The 25,772-nt window shown below is 42.4% G+C and overlaps 1 long non-coding RNA gene across 2 annotated transcripts in view; it reads right to left on the reverse strand.

The window, feature by feature from the left end:
* Window positions 1-25,772, reverse strand: part of LOC132023940 (uncharacterized) — a 64,274-nt gene that overhangs the window by 14,884 nt on the left and 23,618 nt on the right. The window contains exon 3 of one of the 2 annotated variants that reach the window (XR_009406100.1): window positions 12,945-13,652. The exons of the other annotated variant lie outside the window; for it this stretch is intronic. This is a non-coding gene — a long non-coding RNA (uncharacterized LOC132023940). Of the gene's footprint in view, window positions 1-12,944; window positions 13,653-25,772 lie in introns of those variants that run through there. 2 annotated transcript variants of the gene reach the window in all.

Here is a 25,772-nt window from a genome sequence, read left to right on the forward strand (position 1 = left end):
GCTGGCTTCTATAGTCCTATAATCCCATTATAGGATCTGGGGGTTTCTAAGTAAAGGTTGATTAAAGCTTATAGCTTTTGAAAAACCCAAAGTGCTGGCCACATCACTGGACATTCAGATTCCATGCATCTGAAATATTGAATGACTGCCGGGATAGTTTAGATGCACGTGCACACTTGGCTGACAGTCCCTGCTGTCAGCCCATGGGAGCCGCTTGGGTTTCTGATAAGCCCAGCGACATTCCCAAAGTTCAGCACTTGAGAAAGGGAGCGTTTTAGCAAAGCAGCGTTTTAGCAGAACTGATCTGGCAGTTGTGCTTGACAGGAACTAGGAAGGTCCAGAGAATCAAGGTTGAGAGAGCATGCCTGACTGTTGAGAAGCCAAGTCAGAAGAGAGGAGGGGCTGGGCCAGAAGGAGGAAACAAAAGCTAACTAAACCATTGATGCTGGAGACCAGCTAGGACCATGTAAAAGGAGATGTGGATGCCTTCACGTGGGGAACTTGAATAGGGAGTGACAACAGGGAGTAGCAATCCTCATGCTGCTGAGTCCACCCTAGTGGTTAGCACTTGGGCTCAGGTCCCAGTCCCTGCTCCATCACTTACAAACTGTGTGGCTGTGGACAGACAGGCTCCATAGCCTTTCCATGCCTCACTTGGTTCATGTATGAACTGGAAATAATGACAGCATCTCTCATTGGGTGATTACTGTATAAACAATGCTTAGAACAGTGGTTTGCTCACAATGTGTGTGCAGAAAATGTTAGGTCTTATTATTTTTAATGGTAGGAGAAGGAAATTGGGCAGTGTGAGAGACCATAAACTAAGATTTAGAAATCTTGGTCTTTGATTCAGCAAGATCTCTGATCCTACTACAGGCTACCTTCAGACTGGGGAGAAGAAAAAAAAAAACCTGCTTTTTCCGAAATGACAGCAGCTTCATTTTTCAATGAAAATGATGCTAATTACTGGGTATTGACCCAAGATGAATTTCTCTTTGATGAACTACATACTGCTCTTCAGAAAACCTAGCCAAATCATCTCAAATACCAGGAAGTGTGGGGTAATGCAGCAAATTGGGGGAAAATGTGTATCAGAAAAAATTATTGCTACAAAAATATTTTCAGTAAGTTTGTTCCCTTCATAAATAGTGTGAATGGAATGCCTCAGCAATCAGCTGAAAGCCCGATCTTCGCTGTGGGCTAATTGCTCGTCTGGTTAGTGCAGAATTTAATTTGTGCTATTGTGCAGGCAAGGCTGAGAGCGTGAAATAAACAATGTGTGTTAATTTCACGTTTTCCAGTCTACTTAGCCAAAGAGAAAGCTTGGGCTCCTTCTCAGGCCTCACCCCACCCCCCTCCCCAGCTTCTCATCCTGGAATTTGCAGACCATGGAGGGGTGGGATATTTGCTGACTGCAGGTGTGGGGTTCTTGCTCTGAGACTAAAGTTGCAGGAAAGCCAGCTGACCTGGGCAGTGATGCTAACCAAGGATACACACAATACTCACCCCATGAGTATTCTACCCCATGCCCAGGGCTGTTGCCCAGATCTTTCTTCCATGAAACACATGGTGACCTGCTGGTGCCAGGCAACTGCATTTATACTCTCAGGCTTGGTGATGACCCTGGCCTCCTCCGTAGCTGTTTTCATCAGGGCAAAGAGAAAACTAACTGGATGTATGCATACTGAATGGATTAATTTGATGAGCTAAGGGGAGTTTGCTCTGTTTAGGGCAGCAGAAGTAGCTTTATGAGGAAGTAGAAGAGATGCCCACTTTCAGTTTGGGGATTGAAGGAGGCTAAGTTGACTTCTCCCTTGCCTGCTTTCCTCCATGTTCCGCTCCAGGAATCAGAGAAATCAGCACTTCTCCCTCCTTTCACGATAGCTGAAGGCCCAGAAGCCCAAAAGAAGTGCCTGGCTTAGGGTCTGAGGGGCAGTCAGTAGCTTGACAAGACCCAGAGCTCAAGGACACCATCCACTCTTGTAGTACTCTCTGCTACACCATTTCTCATCAGGTTTATAAAGTGAACCCAGTTACCTTCTTTATAGGTATCTATATCTTTATCTATAGATAAATATAGGTATATTTATCTTTATGATCAGGGGCCCAGAGTCAGGCTGCTTGAGTGCAGATCCTTGCTCTAGCCAGATAACATTGCATGAGCTACTCATTCCTTTCCGTGCCTCAGTGTCCTCATTTGTAAAATGCACATAATAACAGCACACTCTTCAGAAGGTTATTATGAGTATCCAACTAGTTAATTCATGTAAAGTGCTTGTACCAGTGCCTGGAAAAGTCAGTATTCAGTAAACATTAACTATCAGTGTTATTATTTTGAATATTCTAAATTTCTGATGCATTTTTATTGTAAGATTGTGTGTATGCCTGTGTGTGTGTGAGAGAGAGAGAGAGAACTCAGATAGTCCTATCCTCTCAGAATGAAGGACTGTTATTCCCTTGCCTTCATTTTCCATCTGTCCTGCTTTTATTATTAAAAATCTAAGAGGGGAATCACAGTATCTGGGAATGTCTTAGGGCCTTTTTTTAATTGAGAGAAGAGCTAAAGAACTGAATTGATGAATGAATTGCATCATTGATGCAAACTCTTGTTTGTCTCTGTCTTCCCAGTGACGGTACAGGTCCAGTACACAGTACATCTTGATGTGTGCTGAGCCACCAACAGTCCAATGGGAGAGGCAAAACGTAGCTACATCTTTAAGCCTGCAGAGGACAAAAACAAAATGGGGGAAAAAAATCTCTTCCCTTCAGGCCTTCCTTGATCATGGAGATGACTGGTATTTCTTTCCAGGAAAAAGCAAGATCAGTCTTATTTTAACCCATTAAAGCATAGGTTAGAGCCACCTTACCCTAGTCTAAGAGGTATATGCTTTTGGAGGGGCCTCCGTAGGTATTATATCAAGGCCCTGTATTGAACTGGATACTATACCAAATACTGAAAATGCAAAGATTGTGCCTGTCCTTCGGGAGACCATAATCCGGGTAAGTAGGGATCTTAACTCTATACTGCAACTTGCATTGACACAGCATCTTGCTATTTGTAAAGCACTGTGCTAAACATTCCTATACAACAGGTAAGGACAGACAGACAATGAGGGATTAAAGGACTTACTCAAGGTTACACAGCTGAAATGTAACTTCAAGTCTCTGGACTTGAGATCCGCTCCTCTCTCCCCTACATACATGGACTTCTCCATGGCATAAGGGCTGTTTGGCCTGACAGCCTTGTTCTGCTAACTATTGGGGATGGCAAAGGAAAAGCACACGTGATAGTACCAGGTGGGGCTGTGTAACCTGAAGATTAAAAAAGAAGCATGTTTCCACAATGCTACAATTATGAACTGGAGATCTAGGGGAAATTAATATTCTCAGTAAGGCGGCCATAGTTATGGAGCACCTACTGCATGCAAGACACTGGGCTGGAATTATGATAGGAGAGAGTGGAGGGTTGACACAGAGATGAGTAAGAGGCCGTCCCTGTTCTCTGGTGGATCACAAACTCCAGAGAAGATAAAATGAGCATCCCTAGAAGGAAACTTGATTTTAGCTTGTGGAAACTGTTACCCAGTTGTATAGGCTGGATGGGCTTGGAATTTGAGAGACGGTGAGAGCCTATAAATGCTGGGCTGGATGTAAGTTGCAAAAAGAGTCTGAGGTAAGAGATGACCCCAGGAAGTGCATCACTGGCTGCCTGAGAGTGAGGGGAACAGTATCTTGCTTGCTTCAGGGTGGAGTAATCGGGGAAAGCTTCCAGAAGCAGGGGAACTACAGGAGCCTCAGGGAGGAAGCATTTGAATACTGGAGGAGTGGGACAAGGGATCCAGACAGAAGGAGTGTCAAGATCAAAAGCACCAGAAAAGGTAGGAAAGCATCTCATCTGTCTCCAGTCATAGTTTAATTGGAAAGATCATTTGGCTTTGATGGCAGAGAGTCTTTGACAGAGATGAAGAAGATGGTTGTTGAGTGCTTCATGCAGCAGAAGGAGTAGGGAGAAGGGAAGGAGAGTTTAAGATGAATACATAGCCAGGTGACTTTTTCCCATGATTCCCCTTGTCCAGCCAGAATTCACAGATTAAACAGTGAACCTTATTGGACAGATAGATAAGAGATTGGAAATGTCCCTGGCTTGATAGGAACTGAGAAGTCCTTTCCCTAACCATATCTTCTTAGCTCGGAACCATCCAGGGCCCATACATGGCTGCTTTCAGCTTAGGGCTCAAAGGCTCCCTGAAAGCTGATGTGTTGGCAATAAGAAGGCAAGAGTTAATGAGGCTGTAACCCATAAGACCTTCACAATCTTCAGGCAGGCATGGTTTGAGGATTTCTCCTCTTTAGCGTTCCCTTGACGTTCATTCACAACTGATTTCATCTAGGTACAAATATGTAGAGGAAAAAGGTAAGAGATGGAAATGGGACAAGGTGGCACCAGTGTTTCCAGGAACCCTATTCCATCATCCTTCTGAAGGATCAGTTGCTCTGTGAGAATGCAGCCTTCCCCAGTGGAGAACCAGCATTCACTGCCATCCACCCCTCCTATGGTTGAGACCGTACACCTTTCCTTGGTGCCTGCTTTCTGGGAGTAGACTCCTCTAGGAGAACTAGGGCGTCTACCTTCAGAGACCCTTCAAGGAGCCGGAACCCCCTCCCCACCTTACAGCATTTCTACCTCTGCCCTGGCTTGGGAGCTGTAGTGGCACAAAACGAGAACCAGAGAAGGACGCTGACACAGAGGACATGAGGGAACTCCAGGCAGGTGTTCTGACCTCACGATTTTCAGCAGGCTGATGTGGGCTCTGTCTCCTAGTTTCCATCCTAAGAAAGCCCAAGGAAGAGCTGCCTAATGTGTCAGCCCCAAAAGACCCTTAGGCATAGAGTAAATGACAAGCCCCAGGAGGCTGCCTGCTGCCACAGTCCCACGGTGGAGGGATGCTGATGGCAAATAATCCAGCAGGGAAGGGCCTGGACTGGCCTAAGCTGCACAGCTAGTCAGTCCACCGAATGTGTCAGCCCCTGGTATTTGAAATCTTCTAACATGTGCAAGTGGGTCGGTGGTGGTGTTGCAAAGAAAGTGGTGGCTTGAGTGCTTCACAGGACCCTGTGCGAAGTCTTCTTTCCCTTTGGGGTGTCTAGTGCTGAGAAAACCTGAACTCTAAATCCTCCGTGAGGCTTGGACCTCCCTGAACCTTTGAACATCTCCAAGTGTGAGAATTCTAGGGTGAGGAGCCAAGAAGAATACAGCAATACTCTGGGTGCTCTGCCCCATGAGGTTACCCATTGACGCGTGTGACCTGAATGACTCAGTCCTGTGCCATGCTCCCAAGGGCAGGGGTGCCTTCCCTTCACCTTCAACTCACAAACCTTTCCAGTCCTTCCAGAACCAGTTCAAGGTTCTACTCCATGCAGGTAGCACCAAATTGTTGTTTTCAACACCAATCCATGTGTTTTCCCAAAGGCTAACTAGTGAAAGCTCCAATTTGAAGAAAGCCCACTCTATAGGTCCTGTGTTAGTCATGGCTTCCTCGTTTATGTTCACAGCAAAACTATGAAGTGAAGCATTTTGTTTCTTGGTGGGAGAACAGAGACTCAGAGAAGCTAAGGTTTCTCACCCTGGGTCCAGTTGATTCCAAAGCCGGGGCTCTTAACCACTGTGTTCTACATGATTGTCCAGCCCTGCCAATGTGCTCTATTGTTTTGGTGTTAAAGCCATTATGGTTCAAACTGAACTTGCTAGGCTCCGTGGAAATGTAAAGTACTATGAGCTACACATTCCCTCCTGCTCAGGGAACTTGAACTCTGGGTACACAGATAATGTATATACATAGATGATTGACACAGAGGACCCACATTACATCGTGTCAACTGTTGCTTAGTGGGCATCTAGTGTGCACCACCAGGCATGGAGCTGAGCTCCTGAGGATCTCAAGAGAGAACCGTCTCTGCTCCATTGATGCTTACAGTCCACTGTGGAAGCAAATAAGTTTGCAAATGGCTGTATAATTTACAATGTAAAATGTTAGGGAGAGAAAGATCTGTAAGCTATGAGAGATAAGAGCCAGGGGACCTTTTTTAGATGTGAAGACCAGAGAAAGCCTACCTCCTGAAGTGTTATTTTAGCTGAGATTTGGAAGATGAGCAAGAGCTGGAAAAATGCAAAGAGGTTGGGATCTGGGAAGGGGTCATTTCTGGCCATAGCCTGAGGCAGAAAGAAACATGGAACTTTAAAGAAACACATCTAACCAAGGCAGCCAGCTGTGTGCCTCCAGCTTTCGCCATCCTTTTTGGTTTGCTTCAGCCCTCAGGCCCTACGTCCTGAATGCCCTGAGCTTAGCAGATGCCTCCCTTTCTGTCAGTACCCCCGGCCTCTTATTATGACATTATACACAGCTTCATTCTGAGCTTGGCTTCTTGCTTTGTCCTTTTTCTCCTTTTGATCATGGCAGGAGCTTCTGGACCACTTGGACAGTTGGGCTCATGGCTCGTCTCCCTAAACAGGGGTCCACTGGGCTATCAAAGCCCAACCTGGAGAGCTCTGCTTTCTTTTGTATCTCCCCCTCCCCAGCCTCCGTGGGAGCTAGGACCTGGGAAGACTGTAAATTGTATACATTATTTCCTTTTTGATTAGGTGAATAAATAACTTGATTGAGACGCGCCTCTTTGGAGGGCGATGCTGGCAGGCTTCCAGGAGTGGGAGGCAGCTGGCTCTGAGCACAGAGGAGGTAGCAACAAAGACTGGAGGGATAGACACATCGTGGGCAGGCTTGGGATCCTGCCTGGTCTTGGAGAGAACTGGCCAGAAATGTTTAAGGAAAGCAGTTTGCACCCTCTCTTCCTGAGAGGGAAGGTTCGGGTTTGGGATGCCTTCGCAAACACTGGGCCATCTGTCCCAGCCCACTGCTCTCCGGAGGGATAGGCTCAGCTGGGAGGAGTGGGCACAGGTTACGGGGCTGCTGACAACTGTGCTACCCAAGCGAGTTGGACCACGGGAAAATTCCCTACAGATGAGAGGTAGAGTTTTTAAGAAAGGCCTTTAGACCCTGGGCAGTGTCTCCATTGTGCAGGGCAAAGAGATGTTGGTGCATGGAATATACTCACTGGCCTTTGATCCATGCTCCTCTTCATTGCTCCAAATTTAAAGTATGGAACTAAACTGGGATTCCTCTTCCTTCCACAACTCAAGAGATACCATTGGCTACCTGCATAGCCTCCCAAAGTGGCCCTGCCCCATCTTAGAACTTTGACAAGCTCTGGTGCTAACCACCCAAGATGCCCTGTAGCAAGGGGCAGTTTCAACATGGGGAGAAACAGCATGTCAGACTCTAAGTGATTCAGGTATAAGTCCTACCCCAAATGCTAGCTGTGATATTCACTACTCTATGACAGGGGAGAAGCCAGCTCTGAATGTAGATACTAAGTTTTAAGCATCTAAAACAGGCCTTTTGGTGCAAAATTGGGTTTCCTTGCTGGTTACTGATCTACTGCTAAGAGCTATTCCTTGGAGTTAAGTCATTCCTTGGAGTTAAGTGCTTTCAAAAATCCCCTGTTAAAACATCTCTAAGATGGAAAACACATTGACCCAGTAGTAATCATTAACACCTGACTTGGTTAGAGAATAATCGATGACTACCCTTTCAGGCCCAAGGAAATAGATGAGGACATAAAGCAATTTGCTACCATTGATGGAGCCCATTACAGGCCTAGAAGAACACTGGGTCTTTCATATATATCTTCTCATTTAGTCCTCAGGATCTGAACCCAAGTTTGTGTGGTGACCACCACTTTAACCTTTCCACTATTCCAACTGCCTTATCTGAAGGGTTGTAGGGGAAATGAGATTGTTTTGAGGAAACACTAGCCTCTGAGAGGGCTTCTCTGAATATCCAGGTACCTAAGGTGGAAGGAAGGGCACCACAAGTCGGTAATGCCCCAGTTTGGCCCTGTTCATGCAGTCATGCCTTACATTGTGACTCCATACCTTGTGCTCCTGGTACCTGGGTAGATCCTCCCCAGGCTGTGGGTATCACTCAATACCAGTCCACATACTTCCTTGCCAGGTCTCCTGGAGTTTCAGGAAAGGCCAGATGCACAGCCCGATGTTGAGCCACACTTGAGTCCATCAGGATGAGGAAGAGGTCAAGGGAATTGGAGAACCTGAATCTGAGTTTCATTGTGTGGATGGTGCATTGCTATCTCTGCATACATTCCTCACTCACGGCAGGGCAGTCCCAAGCTAACTTCTATGTGGGAGAAGACCTCTCACTCATCTGACTGTACCCACCTTTGCCCCTGACCCCCAGTCTCTCCATGTCTTCTAATTCCTCTTCATGACTCCATTCATGTCCTTGCACATGGGAAATTCCTTTCCATGCTCTGTGGTTCAGCTCAAAGATGGTCTTCTTGATGATCATAGACCTGTAGCTCCCTCTTCTGTGTTGCCTTAGCACCCCACTCCTGTGATGGAGTTTATCACACTGGTATGCAGATCCGTATTCCCTTCTAGACAGGAAACCTCCTGAAGACAGTGTCTTTTATCTACCTAGTACTTAGCATAGTGTCTGACACATAACAGTTCTTATGGGAGAACCTCCCTGACATCTCCGTCACTTCCCAGTCTTGGTTGGTTATACAGTCCCGTATCCCCACATTACCCTGCTCACACATGGAGCATGATAAGGACCCTATTTGTGTGCACTCTCTGTAGGCCATAGTATTAGGAAAATTAGACCCATGACCATCTTGTCCATCAGCCAATCAGTAATGCCTGGCATATGTCTGACTAGGATCTACTCAATAAATACATATTGAGTAAATGGATGAGTCGCTCTGGACTCCTGAAAACCAGTTCGGTTGTAGACTTTGCCTGAGTCAGACACCTAATCCTGGTAAACACCTTGTTCTCTTAGTCCAGATGCCCTGGGAGGCACACTTGATCTGCAATTGCCAAGGGTCCCAACCTCATCAAACTGTGCTTAACTCAATCACTGGGCTGGGGGTAGTAGTTGTAGTTGAATAACTTCAGTGGAATATGTAATTTTTTCCCAGAAATTCTGGGTTTTCACCTTTGGTCTAGTACAAACAGAACATCAGCAATTAATGGGCTCTTACCTTTTACATACAAGGAGAGAAAATAAAAATACTTTATCCTGTGGTAGGTTTGATATTCTGCAAAGCTGGGAAATGAGATGTCTTAGAAAACCTTTCTTCCCAAGAGTTAAGAAATCAGATTCTGCTATTAAATTGCTATGAGACCTCAGGCAAATTCACCCAACTGGCCTAGTTTCCTAGTTTCAAGTGCTACTTCTGTGATCCACCCCCCCTTTTTAAGCATATGTAAAACTTATTTATGTGCTTGCTTTATCTCTTATTTCCTTGACCTGTGAGGTAGGTGGGATAGTTTGGTCTAGATGATTTCTACTCTTTGTTATTGTTTTCAGTTTTTAAGAGGTTTGAGGTTTGTGTGTGTGTGTGTGTGTGTGTATTTTATTTTGTTTTGCTTTTTAAGATTTCATTTATTTATTTGGCAGAGAAAGACAGATAGAAAGAGAATATAAGCAGGGGGAGTCAAGAGGGAGAAGCAGGCTCCCCTCTAAGTAGGAAGCCCAATGTGGGGCCTGATCCCAGAACACTAGGATCATGACCTGAGCCAAAAGCTGCCACTTAATGACTAAGGCACCCAGGCGCCCCTTAGAGGTTTGAGTTTAAAGATTTGTACCTTTGGCCCTTGTACAGGATCCCTTCCCCAAAATCAGGCCAAGAATTCCCAGGTACCCTTGAGTCACAGAACACAAACTCATTCACATGGGATGGTAAGAAAGAAAACCCAAAGTGGCTTATTCTCCAAAGACATGACAACCTGGTGGAGAAATTTTCCATAGTCACCATGGTTTGTGTTTTTTGGAAAGAGTGTCTTCCTACTTCCTTGTCAATCACAAACCAGCGCTGCTGATCTCTGGCAGTGCATCAGGCTTACCCTCATTTGTAGTCCAGTGATTCTAGCACTGGATCTTTTGAGTCTGGCAGGAGGGATCTAGACTTTCACCTGAGTTTTCAGTCAAGGACACAGCCATGTCACCTCAATTACCATCATCAGGTAGGGAAGGTTAGTTGGTTATACTAGTTTTGAAATTCAAAGCTTAGAGAGATGTCATGGCTGGTCCAAGCAACCACCAAAATTTAATGGCTAGGGCATAAGGCTATACCTCCTCCCCCATTCACTAACAGTAAATGGCAGGGCGGTGGGTAATAGCCTTCTCATTCAAAGATGCCTTTTGAACTTTGACCTCAACAGCATCTGCATGAATGTTGCATCATCAATATTCATGGGCTTGCACATGTGGAAACCATATGATTTCCTATGGAAAGAATTCTGGGTAAGGAGACAGTGAATCGGAGTTCTAGTTGCAGCCCTAATTAAAGAGTTGCTTCCACGTTCTGCATCTCACTTTCCTTATCTTACATAAAAGAATTATCCAGAGAAGTCATTCTCACTGTTTAGTTTGAGGACCAATGGCATCCACATCATCTGGATGTACATCTGGAAAGCCAGATCCCTAGGCTTCCCCAAGACCTACTGAATCAGAGTATTAAGAATGGACATGAAACCCAGCACTTGAAACCAACTTATGTGGTAAGAATGTGAAGCCTACTAAGGCTTAACAACCCCAGGACCGGATGAGCTCTGAGTTTCCATCATAAGGTATTGTCTTGTGATTTTATGAATATAATTATTGCAAGGTCCACAAGGAACACACTACATTTTTGGCCTCCTTGTTTTTTATCCCCTACCCATGTGTGCCAGTTTTGTGTAGAAAATAGATGCATTTGAAAAAACTAGTACATTCTTGGGGGCACTGTAGTTGCAGACTCATCTTGAGAATCCCTCCAGGCTGTTCTGGAGCATGTTCTTAATGGTGGGCTGAGAAAGGAAGAAAGCCTGCTCTCTGTTCTGAGGGAGAAAGAGAGTCCCTATAAACAGCAGTCCCAGAATTATCCTCCAGCTCCCTCACTATTATAAAGAAAAGCTGACACAGCAGAGTCCAGGGGATGCTGAGTGTCTGCAGAACACTAATCACTAAGCTAGGCAGGCTAAATGCAAGAAGAACATTTCACAAACAACACCTGTACCGAGCAGTCATCCTCTATTTTTAGAGCTGCTGCAGAGAGCAAAGGGACATTTGGAGAGACTCCCAAAGGGCACCAGGCAGCAGGAAGGTGGAGAGGTTTCAGCATCTTCTCTCTGACTGATTCTATAATGCCCTATCAATTGAGTCATTGAAAACTTAGCCAGTCTGACTTTTTTGTTTTGTGTTGGTTTGTTTTGTGGTTGAGGATGAGGAGCAGACATGGTGGGAGAGAAACAAGATGAGATAAGGAGTGTCATTCTGATATATGTGTGATGTTTTTGATGGAAGAACACATATTTAAAATTAAGTTTAGATGATTTTGATTTAAAAAAAAAAATAGAACAGTCTGTTCTCCAGGACTTACTCTGGAACAGCTCAAGGTAGGAATGAGTGGGAAATATTTCTATCGGATTAATTTTATCTAGCTTCAAAAAGGTCCTCCTTGTTGGGATTGTCACACCTTACATTCATAGATGGGACAAATGATCTAATTTCGTGCTAGATACATGTTAGTTAGGTTAGGTTGGTTAGAACCTAGAGCTTAGAGAGTCTAGCCATTTGGAAAGACTATCAATTCAGAACATCAGCTCTTATTTCCAACTAAGGAATAATAGTGTACACTAATTGAGGGCTTAAACATTTCTAAGGGCTGGCCTATCAACAATTGGCTAAAAATATCAGTCGACACAGAAGGATAGAATAGGACTTCGGTAATACACTCTGACATGGAATTTCCTGTCCAGGTGAATACAACCAGTCGGATAAATGTTATGTATTTGTTTGATCTTTCAGGTAGGATTCATAAAATTTCAGGTCAGAAAATGTCATTTTCTGATTAACCTCTTTCTCTTTTCCCACTTGTAATTAGGGAAGTCTCCTCTTTCTCTTTCAGCCTTTCAAGGAACATTGGGTTGAACTAGAATGGGATATGTGGTCCAGTCTTCTCCTATCATGGATGAACAGATGTGTCTTGTTTACTTCTCAAGATCACACAAGTATTTTTTTGCAGGACTAGCTTGGAACCCTGACTTCCAGTTTAGGGCTTTTTCTACTATATCAGAGAACCTGAAGCTCGTGGACTTGAAACAAAACTTAAAAATCGTTCAGCATAACCAGTTATCCCCAATACTTGAACTGATAAATTGGAGATCACACAGACTTTTTTTAGTAATTCTTTTGAAACACAAAATTAGACAAAAGGGATGAATGCCAAGTTGAGTCGATTTTCTTTTGATCTTGCTTAATATAAATATAGAAAAAACAAATAAAAACACCACCTGGCTGCATCTTAATGCAGAGTGGTCTTGAGGTGTGTAATTCAGAACTTGTGGACCTCACAAGACTATTTTTATGGAGTAAACAAATTGTGATGGCAACCAAGCTGTGATTTTGTTGCATAAATACTGTATATGTTCCTTAATGCCTTCTAGCTAATGCAAACACTTTGAGACTGTTGGAACAATAACCTTAGTGAACTGATTGTTAACAGAACTACAAAGTAACAAATTTTGCTATTTTGTGATGTCCACTCAATTTCCTGGTGACTTCGTCCTGTTCTTTAAGTCAAGCCTCTCCCCTCGAAACCACCCCTTGTGTTAGAGTCTTGCTGTCAGCCAGCTGCATTCCCCCTTAAAAGTATTTACGCATAGAGATGTAATAAGTTTGAGAAGGCCAAAGGGAAGAAGAGAGGTGTTCTAGTCCATTTGGGCTGCTGTAACAAAACAAACTGGGTGGCTTGCAAATGATAAATTTATTTCTCACAGTTCTGGAAGCTGGGAAATCCAGGATCATGGAGGCACTGGCAGGTAGACTATCTGGAGAAAGCCTACTCCCTGGTTCATAGATAGCCATCTTTTACTATGCCCTCACTAGGTGAAAGGAGCTCTCTGAGGTCTGTTCTATAAAGGGACTGCTTCCATTCACATGGGCTCCACCTTCAAGATCATTTCCCAAAGACCCCACCTCTTAATACCCTCACAGGGAATCAGGTTTTAACATAAGAATTTAGAGAGCTATTTTCAGTCTATAGCCAGAAATAGAGTTTCAAGAAGTATAAGTTCCTAAATCTAACCATATGCTTCTCTTTCCTTCTTGTGATTGTGTTTGCTTCCATCATGGGCTTTTCCAAATTCTGCTTTGTATTAGACTGAACCTTAGAAAATTGTCATTTTTGTAGGTGAAAGCAGTCAGATATCAGCAATTTAATAAAATTCAAGCTAATGTCATTGAGTCAGTGTGTTCTGAGGACTGAAGATGCCACCATAGCATCCAAATACTTCATTCTTCAGAGTGATGTTGCTCTGTAGCCACTCAAATAAATTAAGGTTCTCTTCTCCATGGACTTGTTTGCCGAGACAGGTTCCAAACACCAGGATGTAGCCTGACCTCCCCTTTTCACCTCATGGATTCTTGGGCTCTTGCACTAATAGACACTGGAAAATATAGGTAGGGTTTTTTCCCGTTTTCACTGTTGTTCTCAGGGATATGTTCAGCACTCTGTATAAAACGCATGCTCTGGAGATTTCAAGTTTAATGGCAGTGGGAAGGAGGCAAAAAGAGAAAATGTGAAAGAGAAATTATAATTTGAAAACACAGAAAAGCAATGTAAGCACATGTGGGGGTAGTGGGGCAAAAGCCCATCACTCAAAAGGGAGTGAGCTTCTTGGAAGTGGGTATTGACTTTTTGATACCATACATCACTAAGAACATAATAGCTGTTCAACAGGTATCCACTGAATCAAAGTAAACACTTTGTTTAAGATCTTCAGTAATAAAAGCCAATAATGGTGGGAGCAAGATGTCCCTTCCCCAGGCATTTTTCAAACCACAGTATGGAGGCAGCCACTGCTTACATGTACTTACAATGCCAGATTTGATCCAAGTTCTTTCCAATCTTTTTACTCTTCTCTGCACCCAGGCAATGTCCAGCAGTTATTTTAAGCAAGATTCATATATCTAAGTCCTCTTTTATTCTTCCCCCAAAGAACTCCAAAAGCTAAGAAAGCAAGAAGTCAGGAAAGGAAAAAACAGCCAAGGGAAGGAAGGAAGGAAGGAAGAAAAGGAAAGGAGGGAAGAGAAGAGAAAAGAAGGAGGAGGAGAAGGAGGAGAAAAAGAAGCAGCAGAAGCAGCAGAAGCAGCAGAAGCAGCCATCAGGAAAGTTGAGCCCTTTGAACTCCATCCTAGCTTCACACCGTCATGGTACGCTCTCCCAGCCTTTGTAGGACATAGGCCAGCTTCCCCTACCCCCACCCATACCGTACTGTTACCCTACCCCAAGAAACTCCAGCAAGTCTTGGAACAAAGGCTGGCAACAAGTCTTTGTCTGGGCTAGGAATAGGATGCAGTTAGGGAAGGTTTTGAAATTTGTTTTTAAATGTTACGAATATTCTGTCTCCTGACTCTCACCTCCATTCATTCCCTGTCCAGCCACCCCCTTGTCTCCTTCTTACAGGGTCTTCACAAAGTAAAGCATGACCTTTAGATTGAGACATTCTGTGTTGCAATACGTTGGAATAGGTTTCAACACAGTAACTTGAGATCTATTTACTAAACCGTTTGGCACATTCAGCACGTCCTGGAGGAATTGTTGGCGGGACCCGCAGTACGTTTTTCACTCTTCCCTGATGCATTACCAGACATAAGGTCATCCCAGTCTAGCAGAGATGGGTGCTACACAGGGCTCATTACCTCGCAGCAAGCCAACCAGATGAGGCTGTGGGATGTTTTCTCTTCATCATTCAAGCTTGAAAGGAAACTGTCAGCCTCCACTTGCTCTTAAAACAATGAAAATTTAGGTGACAGCACTCTCATTAGCTCAATGGAAATGAAAGTTTCTAGGCTAAGAAACTTTGTGGCATACTAACAAACTCTACCTTAAGGGTCATTCTAGAAGCCAGGACACAAGGACAGCTATCAGCTTCTAGGGATAGTGTGGTGACAATAAAACAACACACATCTCTTTAGTAAGACCAGAAATCTTCAGGAGACACAGCATCTGAGCTGAGAAAAATAGGTAGATTTTAGATAGATCCATGTTTTCCATGGCTTACCTTTACTAGGAAATGGGCATATATCTGGGGCTATCCTGTTTCGACTTACGTGCATTCACATTATCAGAAAACAAGCAGGAATATTATTATTTTGGGAAATGCTCTCCCTAGGAAAAACTCAAGCAAAAGTGCCAAGTGTAGATCCTATTCCCTAGACTTATCATTGCAGAATTTCTAATCTAAGAGGGTTTGGTCAATATTTGATGAACCACTTGAATAATACACAAAATTATGGGAACCCTAATAATTGCTTACATTTGTATAGTACCATATTCTAGGACATTCATATGCATTATTTTCTCATAAGATCTTTGTAAAAACTACGTTTGATGGTTTTTAGTAGGTATTTAGTCTTTGTTTTTATAAAATCTTAGGAATATTAGAACTGCAAGTGACCTTCGCTATAATTTTGATCAATAGATGACAACCAGGGGTGCATATTGAATCATCAGAGGAACTGTTTTGAAAGCCTGTGTGTGTGCGCCACCCTCCCAGCTCCCCACTTACTGCTTTCCTCTCCCAACACACACATACATATACAGAGTCTGAATCACTAAGTAGGGAGGAGAATCCTCACATAAATACTTCTTAGAACACACTCCAAAGCATGTGCCAGTTTACACCACTGCTCTAAACCAGTTTGTCATTTGTCCAGTGGAGAAGTTGAGGAATAAAGCAGACATGATTGACCCAGAGGCACACAGAGTGGCAGAGTCTGTGTTCCAGCCCCAGCTTCCTGACACTTAGTTGGATGGCCTTTCTTTCACACTTTGCTACCATCTTTCCAAATCAAAGGAGGGAATTCCAAGATGACGCTCTTTATTTTAAACTGTTTTGTGCTTCTTGACACCAGCAGGAAAAATGTTAAGAAATGCTCTGTCCAGAGTATACCTGATGTGAGTAAAGTTCCCAGAACCACACTTTTCTGTTAGAAGCATTTCTACCTGAATACATGCTCTTCACAGGTTTTACTCTGCCGTCCCAAGAGGTGGTTCTGATTCTCATGAATAATGGTTATCCTCTTTTTCTTGGTGGCACTTCATTTTCAGATTCTTTACACCTTCCCCAAACTGCAGGAGCACTCCATTGATTTGGGGGCTCATATCATCAATAATCTAAAATATATGGGAAAGCACTAAGGAACAAGAGAAAGGACTCTGGGCAGCAAATGAACTATGTTGGAGAGAGGAGCAAAAGTGTTTCTCCCAGGGCCCCTGCCTCTCTGTCAAGCACCTCTCTAGTCATTTCATCTGATCCCTTTGCACTCTTGGATGGGAGGGACCCATTGCGTTGCTCAGAACCATAGCCCTTCTTTGGTCCCATTTACTAGTGGGCTGGGTTACGGTGTGAAAGAGTAGATAGAGCTCTAGGTATGATGCTTCCAGAGTTCAAGTGCTAAGAAGTGAAGGCAGACCTTTCTTCTGGGATCACCTCTTTTCATGCTGTAGATGGATAAGCAGACCTAAGACAGGCTCTGCAAATTTCCTAACCTTGGTTTCTGTCTAGGATGCAGGAAACCTCATTAGAAAATTCCTGATGGGAGAAGGCAATGGAGGGCTACCTAGTCCTACTCTTAATAACAGATGCTCTGTCCAAAATGTCCCTGATTCGAGTAAGGTTCTGTGCACCACAGTTTTCTATTATGAGCGATTCTACCTACTTGGTAGCAGCCATAACGTATCTCTTTACCTCAAAGAATGTTATTAGGCTCTCTTTCCAGTAATAAGAGTCTGCAAACCTTTAGTTTAGTCCCAAAACTTTGTTTTCTTATTGTGATAAAATATATGTAACATTAAATTGACCACTTTAAGCATTTTAAGTGTACAGTTCCATGACATTAAGTACATTCACAGTGTTATGCCACCATTACCACCATCCATTTCCAGAACTTTCCCATCAACCCAAATGGAAACTCTGTACTCATTAGACAGTAACTTTTCATTTACTCTTTCTCCCCTTCCTCATTCCCTGGTAGCCTTTATTCTATTTTCTGTCTCTATGAATTTTCCTCTTATAGGTACCTCATGTAAGGGAAATTATACAATATTAGTCCTTGTGTCTGGCTTATTTCACTTAGCACAATGTTTTCAAGGCAGGGAGTCTGCTTCTCTCTCTCTCACAAATAAATAAATAAAATCTTAAAAAAAAAAAGAATTTCATTCTTTTTTAAGGCTGAGTAATATGATGTTGTATAGGCCATGTGTGCTTTTCCATTCAGCAGTGGGTGAACCTAACCCAGGCATTTCCATCTTATCATTGGTTGAATGGGATACATATTTACTAACTAAGCCATTGTGTAGGGTTGAGGGAAAGAACTGCTGAGGTTTGACGAGGTCTTAGGGAACCTCTGAATAGGCTTTATAAACTGTAGAAGTATTGGAGTGTCTACATTTTTTCTGAACTAAAAATGAAGACATGATTTGACAAATGTCTTATTTGTCCAGGAATAATTGAAGAGAATGTTGAAAATAGACTGTTTAGAAGATTAAACAGGTGTGATCACTATGGCTCTCTTAGCAACATGAAAAACAAAGGGGGGAAAATGTTCCATAAGGATTTCCCCCTTCTGAAGCCGAGGTTCTGGAGTCCTCTATTCCCTGATGTTGGCCCCTTCTGTGAAACTGAGTGCCCTCTCTTCCCGAAGGTGCTATGTCTGCAGAGCAGGAAGGGAGTGTAGTCTAGAAACACCAAGAAGAATGTCTTAGAAGCACCTGTGACCCAGGAAGATGTCTATGTTATCTCTCAACCTCTTAGGTCCTCCTTCTTGGTATCACCAAATACCAACCACAGCACCTGGGCAAAAAAGATGACCAAAGTCTTGAGAGCCGTATAGGACTGAAATCAGCTCCGTCAGAACCTAAATAGCTTGAGTTGCACTGAGGTTATGCTCTGATATAGCTACTTTGGTGCTCAGATAACACAACTCAATATTGATATTCATGAAGTTTCAATAACTTCCTCGGGGACTTTGTCAACTTCTTGGAGGGGTATTTGAACATCATGAAGTTGGTAGCATAACAAAAGGTATACGTGGGGTTGAGTTAAGAAAATCCCTAGAAAAATCTCCTTCCTTTCACCTTACCTTAACTGGTGGATTTCATGTTATGTAAGAAGCACATGCTTGACATTCAAGCTGGGAAGCTACTGAGGGTGATGATGGAGCACTGGGGGAGGGGCCAGTGGGTTTTATGAAAAGCAAAGGAATTATGGAAAGCACATTGCAAGTCCTGTTATTTTTCTTGTACTATGTTCCAAACCCAAACAAACTAAAAAAAAGTATGTGTGCAAAAGCAAACCTTAAACCATTTCGCGAATCCCACCCTAGATTTCACATTTCTCTAGTGAGGCTCACATTCCTTTATTCAGATTCCAAAAGTAGAGATAATTTGTTCCAAATGTTTCCAAAGCCGACCAGCAGAAGGGCCTAACGATTTTTCCAGAGCTGGAGAAAACTGTGAAATCTTCTACAATCCAATAGAGCATTCAAAGTGGAAAAAAAAAAAAAAAGAGACAAAGAGACAGAGAGAGACAGAGACAGAGAGAGCAAGGGGGAAAGGGAAAAGGAATGTTTTGATGATCTATTTGTTTATTTTGTAACAGTTATGGCTCTTTGACAAGGTTTGAGGAGACATGTTGATTGCCAACATCTTATTTCCTTTGGCAAGGTAGAATTTTTTCTGAATTATAGAGCAGATTATGATGGAGAAATTGTCCACACAATTATGTATTTTTTATAATATAATGAGCAAGTTCATTTCAAAGAGGTTGAATGTGGGGATTCTATGTGTGCATATATATATATATATTCTGGTGACATCAAGGTGACCACCTTCCTCTCCCTAATAGATCTTCAGATAACCATCAATTTGTACATGACAGCTGCTTGTACTAATAGAAAAAACGTGCTCCAACATAGCTTCCATTTAGAAACATGTTTGGGCACTGGGGGCCAAAGCTGATGATTGACAGCTGGAGGAATTTCTAAGAAGGGACGAGTTTCAGTGAGATTGGAAAGAAAGGCATTTTCTAACTTTGCTAAACTGTCACTAGGCTATATTGCCATCCAGTAGCTTAATATGTGTATGCCTTAACTCTTCTGTGAGACTCATGGTTCCTACAAGTCTAGAAGTGTGTCTTCCTCTTCTTTGAAATTCCCACAGTGCCCAGCACAGTGTTCAACTACTAATGATGTTGATTTGGAAAAAAAGTTAATAGAATGGGACATGTGATACACTACCTCATTAAATTTGCATGGAGCCAAAGAAAACTAACCCAACTAAGAAGGTGGCCAGTTCAGATTTCAAGCTATTATGGTTTGCAATATAATAAGTAAAAATTATGACTTATTTTTAATATTATTATTATTGTTGTCACTGTTTATTGAAGTTATACTCTGTGCAGGCACAGTGACAAGTGCTTTACATATATAATTTCCTTAAATCTTCATAACAGTTCTGCAAAATGAAATGACTATCATATTCTACAAATGCAGAAACTGAGGTTCAAAGAAATAAATATCTTTGGACTCCAGGGACTGAAGTTGGGTCAGAACCAGGTTGGTTGATGAATCTTTGGGTAGGCACTGAGACCTTGAAAGTAAACAGGGGTGATGTCATAGTCAGTTCACTCAGTGGGGTCAAGCAAGGGACTAGGGAAGCCAAAGCCATGATTGTGACTCTGTGTTTGTGCTGCATTAAGACAAACTCTTTTTTGGCTTCCAACCACACCCCTAAGCCAAGCCAGCTGGATTTGAAATTGTGCAATTGGTCACAGACAAAAGAGTATGGGTGGCTTGGGGAAAATCTATTACTAGGCTTGAAGCTGCATTTCAGAGCACATGGTCTTCTAAAGGGAGGCTGGGAAAACATTTCTGTGCATGAGTGATGATGGTGCATGGCTGCCAGGATCTGAAAAGGGGTGGAGATGGAATGTTAGCCATGGCTCCTGTCTTTGAGTGAGGGGGATTTATAGGAGAAGGCAAGATGTCCAACCACCCCAAGTAGGACATGAGAACATTGATATGAACTTCATGAATGAGCATGCATATATTCTTTTCAAGCTCGGTACATACAGATGAAGTCTTGGGTATGATGTGACCAGGCACATCTTTCCCTTGCCACCCAGAGTCATCATTTGCCACTAATTCTCAGAACCCAAGATCCTTCCTCCCCAAACTACTCTCAATTTATAGGAAACCTTGTGTTGGAGAAAAAGAGCATTGGCTTTGAAATTAGAAGACCATGACTGGAGTCTTTCACCATCATTCACTAGCTAGAGAAGGTGAATCTTCATTTCTTGAACTAGATGTTTGGGGCTAATGTCTGCCTTCCTGAACTTACATGATTGTTGAGAAGATGAAATTACACACAGCACACATCCACAAATACGGAAGTACTTTATACATTTTCAAAAAGTATATGAATTATAGGTATTGTGCTAATCATAAAACCCAAGGGATTTAAGGAGTGTTTAACTAGCTAAAATTATTGCTAGATATTTTGTGTTCAAGATTCTGTTAGATATTTGTATGAAGTAATTAAAGGCATATATTACATAGCTCTTACCGTTAGGTAGCTTATACTACTTTAGAGATGGTGAAACTAGCAAGTATTACTGGTTTATTGGATAAGCTGGCTGGAGTAGGGTGTAAGAAAGAAACAAATTTAATTTCTACCTGCCACTGGCTCTCTCTGTCTTTGGTGATGTCACAGAGCCCCTAGTTTTCCAAGTCATTTTTAGATATCAACAGACAGTCTCATTTTGAGGTATTGGATTGTTAGGTCAACAGTGGCAAAAAGCTCCACATCACACGAGCTCAGAAAGGCAGGGGATGGGGAGGGATGGAGTGTGATATCTTTCCTCTTTCTGACCTTCTTCTTGATAGAATTTGTTTTTCTACACTCCGTACCCCAAGAGAAAAGAAAACTTGAGGAAAAAAGCACAACTTTTAGTAGCAAGTTTTCTTCTTCTACCATATTGGGCTCATTTTGTGTTAGGTGAACCTTCTCTCATGGGGCAGGTTTGTGGGTTTTTTGTCAATCTTCTACTTCCTAAGGTCCAACCCTTAATGGTTTCAAAGTACTCTGATGCCTCCTCTGTCTGAACAACTTTTGAATCTCCCTTCTACTTCAAGCTGCTGGTGGCAAACCTCATGTTGAATCTTTCTGCTGTGGCTCCCTCAGTTCTTGAGCAGTATCCTTTCAAAAGGGCATATGCCTAGCCACTTCTGCAGAATCCATTGGCCTTTCTTGTAGCCCACAGGAAATACTTGGAAGCCAGCACAGTCCTCACCATTCTTCAATTACCACAGGCTGCTGCTGTTGGACATCTTCACATGGGAATCAGGCACTAGGTTCTGAATCCTTCAGAATCCAGAGACACAGGTCAAGCTCCCTAACAGTTTTCTGGAAGCTCCTTGACTTGGTTGAATATGAAGAGTTGAGCAGAAAGAGCCATACTTCATGGAAACTCTCTGTAGAGATGCATTCTCCCCAGCTGTCTCCAAGTCCCCATATTACATGATAGAAGAAGGAAGAATAATGAGCTATGAGCAACAGAACCAATGTTTGGCCACTGAATTAGTTTCCTAGAGCTGAAGTAGCAAATTACCACAAACTGGGTGGCTCAAAACAACAGAAATCCATTCTGTCACAGTACTGGAGAATAGAAGTCTGAAACCAAGGTATCAGCAGACTTGGCTCCTTCTGGACACTCTCAGGGAGAATCTGTTCTATGCCTCTCCTAGCTTCTGATGGTTGCCAGCAACCCTTAACATTCCTTGACTTGCAGATGCATCCCTCTGATTTCTGCCTTGTCTTTGCATGGCTTTTTTCCCTCTGTGTGTGTTTCTGTGTGTCATCTCTTCTCGTAACGACACCGGTCAATGGCAAATGCAGCCATTCAAATCCTAGAGTTCACCTTAGTCCAACATGCTCTCTTCTTCACTTGAGTACATCTGCAAAGAATTTATTTCTAAATAGGATGAGATCCATAGGTACCTGGGATTAGGACTTCAACCTACCTTTTTGGAGGACACAACTTGATCCATAATAGCCACCTTACTTGCAACTATTGTATAGAGATTCTAGCACCTCTCTTTAGAATATATGGACACCTAACTCTCTGTGTTCTCAGACTTGGGGCCCTCATGAAATAAGACTCAAAGTGAGGTTTCTTGTAATATCCACAATATCATTTTAAAATGACATAAAAATTCTAACAGACAGAAGAAAGCTCTTCTTCTCTTGCTTGGACAGTTTCTAAGGGCACCTCTCACATTTGTCTTACTTTTTACCTAATTTTTTAAAAGTTACTTAATCTTTCAAATACACACAAAAATAGAATAGTATATATACCTCATGTACCATCACTTAACTTTGAGTAATTATCAACATTGTTAATTCTTGTTTTATCTCTTTCCCCCCCCACCAAAAATACAAAAACAAACGAAATCTTTGTTTTTCTGGAATATTTTAAAGCGCATCCTAGACACCATATCCTTTATCTATAAGTATGATTTGAACTCTTCTAATCATCGGGGCTCAGCCTGTATTTGGACCTTCCTCTCTACTGATGGTGGGTAGGGTTAACAGTGACACACATCATTTGTGCCCATGTGTGGTAGCTGGGTGGTCTGAAGTACGTAGCTATCTAGAGAAGGTAAATCCTTGCCACTTGGAAACCTATTGTACTCTCTCCCTGCTTCTAAAATGTCTCCTCTAAAGTTAAGGGCAGCTATAACATTGTAATCAACCGGTACGGTAGAGTCACTTTGTTTTTATCCTGCTAGGCTTCCCCTTGACAGTCAATTCCATGTTTCAAAGGTATAATAAGTGTCCACTAATGATCAAGGACCTGAATGGATACTGTAGAAACTTCTCTCAAGAGGCTTCCAAGGTAGTAGGAGGGAGGAAATAAAACAAATAGGAAGCCATAACTCAAGGAGAATAAAAAACCCAAACAGTTATAAAAAATAGCAAGGTTGAGTCAGAGCCTTTAACCAGAATAACAACTGCTTGCTTCCAGAGAAGTTTCTGGAATTATGGCTATTACCCTAAATCCACAGCTTAAACTGGAATAAAAGTACTGGCAGCAATTTGAATGATGTGATTTTGCGTGAGGAGAGCAACCTAAAGGGTCAGGAGTGGGGAGATGTACAGGGTGAATTTCTCAGCCATGTTTCTCAAGACTCAGGCCACTTACGGAGCAAATGCAGCCATTCAAATCCTGACTATTAGACTTTCCATTTCAAAGTTCTTTCCTCAAGAATTCATAAAAATGCAGCTGGGGTGAAACCTCCTGAGCTACACAGGGTCTGGCAATTTATCATTCAGCAAGGCTTTTCTCCAACTCAATTCGGCCTTTTTCTCTTTGTTAATAATAGAGTGTTTAGGGCGGTTTGTGGTTTCAGGTTATCTCCTTCACTGGCCAAACTATACTCCCAAATGCATCAGTATCTTCTGGGGAATCATATCCATTGACAGAAGAAATTATTTGCCTTCTCAGAGGATCAAGCAGAGTGGTCTGGAACTGAGAGATGAAAATATTTAGATAGAGAGGCAAAAAAATAATATAAGCCTTATTTGTAGTAGTGGCTACATCATGCAATAGACCTAGTGACTGAACATCTCTAAGAGTGAATGTAGAGTCTCTGCAGTAGGAAAGAAGTAGCCGGAAATGAGGCAGAATGCAAGGAGGGGCTATGTGAAAGGCATTTTTAGGGCATTTCCTTAGAATTCAATGCATGGTTTAATGTCGTTTATTTTGTATTGGCAGTGTAATTTATATTCTAGAATATACACAGAAAATAACAGAGGACCTGTCCCAGCACTGGTCCTGAGAAAAATCGCGGAGTCAGTAAATTGCAGTCAGTTAAGCCATGAATCTTTATTGAAGTCTCACGAGGAGCACTACAATGGCATGTACAAAGAGGTAAAAACTCACAGCCCATCAGTCCATAATGCACCTTGTTAAAAAGGAAAAAACTGTGATGTTTGACTGGTTGTCCTCATTTTGAGCAACAGGATCTTGAACTCCACTCGTTAATTTAATATGTATTTATTGAGTGCCAGGCTGAGATACATACTAGCTCCTGCAGCACTGACACTTACTCATAATAATATTTGTAATGATTCTTTAACTTGATGAAAGTGTCTGTGAGATTGACTGAGCCTGATTTTAAATTGAGAGCTATGTATAGTTTATTACACCTAGTGGTATATGATACACTATGAAGATACATAACAGGTTCTGACATTAGTTGGAGTTTCTTCTTACAAGAACTAGTAATTTAAGGTAAAAAGTATTTCTGGCTTATTCGGCATTCTCTTCCTTTGCTTCTGTCCCTTGAAGCCTGGCCACTGCTGAATTGTTTGCTTCCGGATTTGTATGTGATCAGTAGTACAACGGAAGAGCTAATATAAAAATGGGATCCCAGTCATCGCCTTTTATTGTAAATGTAAATCTGCATATTAGGAATCCAAATAGCAATTGGATTTTGTTTTGGCCTATTGGATGAGAATATTTTGCTAATCCTTTATTAATTATGTTTAAACACTAGCTAATAGAACTAGGGAGCATGGGTGATATTTGGGGAATGACATGTATTAGCCACGTATTCTATGGCCTTGAGGACTGCCCCATATATTATTGGTTTGTTTTTGTTTTTAAACTTCTTACAACTTTTTTACTATAGTGGCAGTTACTAAATTCCCATTACACCTACTAACGAATAAGAAATAAAGTCGTTAAGCGTTTTGGTCACAATGCCACAGAAATGTACCTACTACCTTCATGAGTTATCTTAGTCTGTAAACTCCTAGAACTTTGGAAACCATCTTTCGGATATCTGTTTTAGATGATCTCTCATATCCAGAACCCACTTTGCCTTCATCTCTCTTATCTGTAAAGTAGTAAAATAAAATTTGCACCTCTACCTCTCGGGCTCCTGGTGAGGAGTAAGTGAGTTAATCCCCATGAAGTGCCAAGAGCATGCCTGTGGCAGAGGCCACACTCAGGAAGTGGTGAGCTCCACGCACAGAGCAGGTGCTTCTCTGCCCTGCTGCTAGCTGAGGAGAGGTCTGCTCTGAGAGCCGTGTTCCACCTGCCTCCCTCTGCCTCTCTCTTCCTGCAAAGTACTCGCCTCATGCCTCCATTCCTGAGTGCTCCCACAAGAATTCGAGTGCATAAGTGGATGGCTCTTATTTATTATTTATTCACCTATTTACTTACTTATTTAAAATACCTTCTTTGAGGTATGACTAACGTAAAATAAATGATACTTATTTAAAGTACACAGTTTGCCAAGTTTTGACAAATACTTACACTCTTGAAACCACCACCACCATCAAGACCAGGAATATACCCTTCACCCCCGAAGGTTACCTTATTTCCCTTTGCAACCGTGCCCCTCCGCTCCAGGCAACCACTGATTTTCTTTTGGTCACTATAGATTACTTTGTATTCTATAGAGTTTTATATAAGCAGAATCATACCATGTGGACTCTTTGTGGGGGGTTGTCTAGCTTTTTGGCACTCAGCAAAATTATTCTGAGATTCATGCATGTTGTTGTGTATATGAATTAGA

Source organism: Mustela nigripes, chromosome 8 (genome assembly GCF_022355385.1).
Source record: "Mustela nigripes isolate SB6536 chromosome 8, MUSNIG.SB6536, whole genome shotgun sequence".
NCBI classification, from domain to species: domain Eukaryota; kingdom Metazoa; phylum Chordata; class Mammalia; order Carnivora; family Mustelidae; genus Mustela; species Mustela nigripes.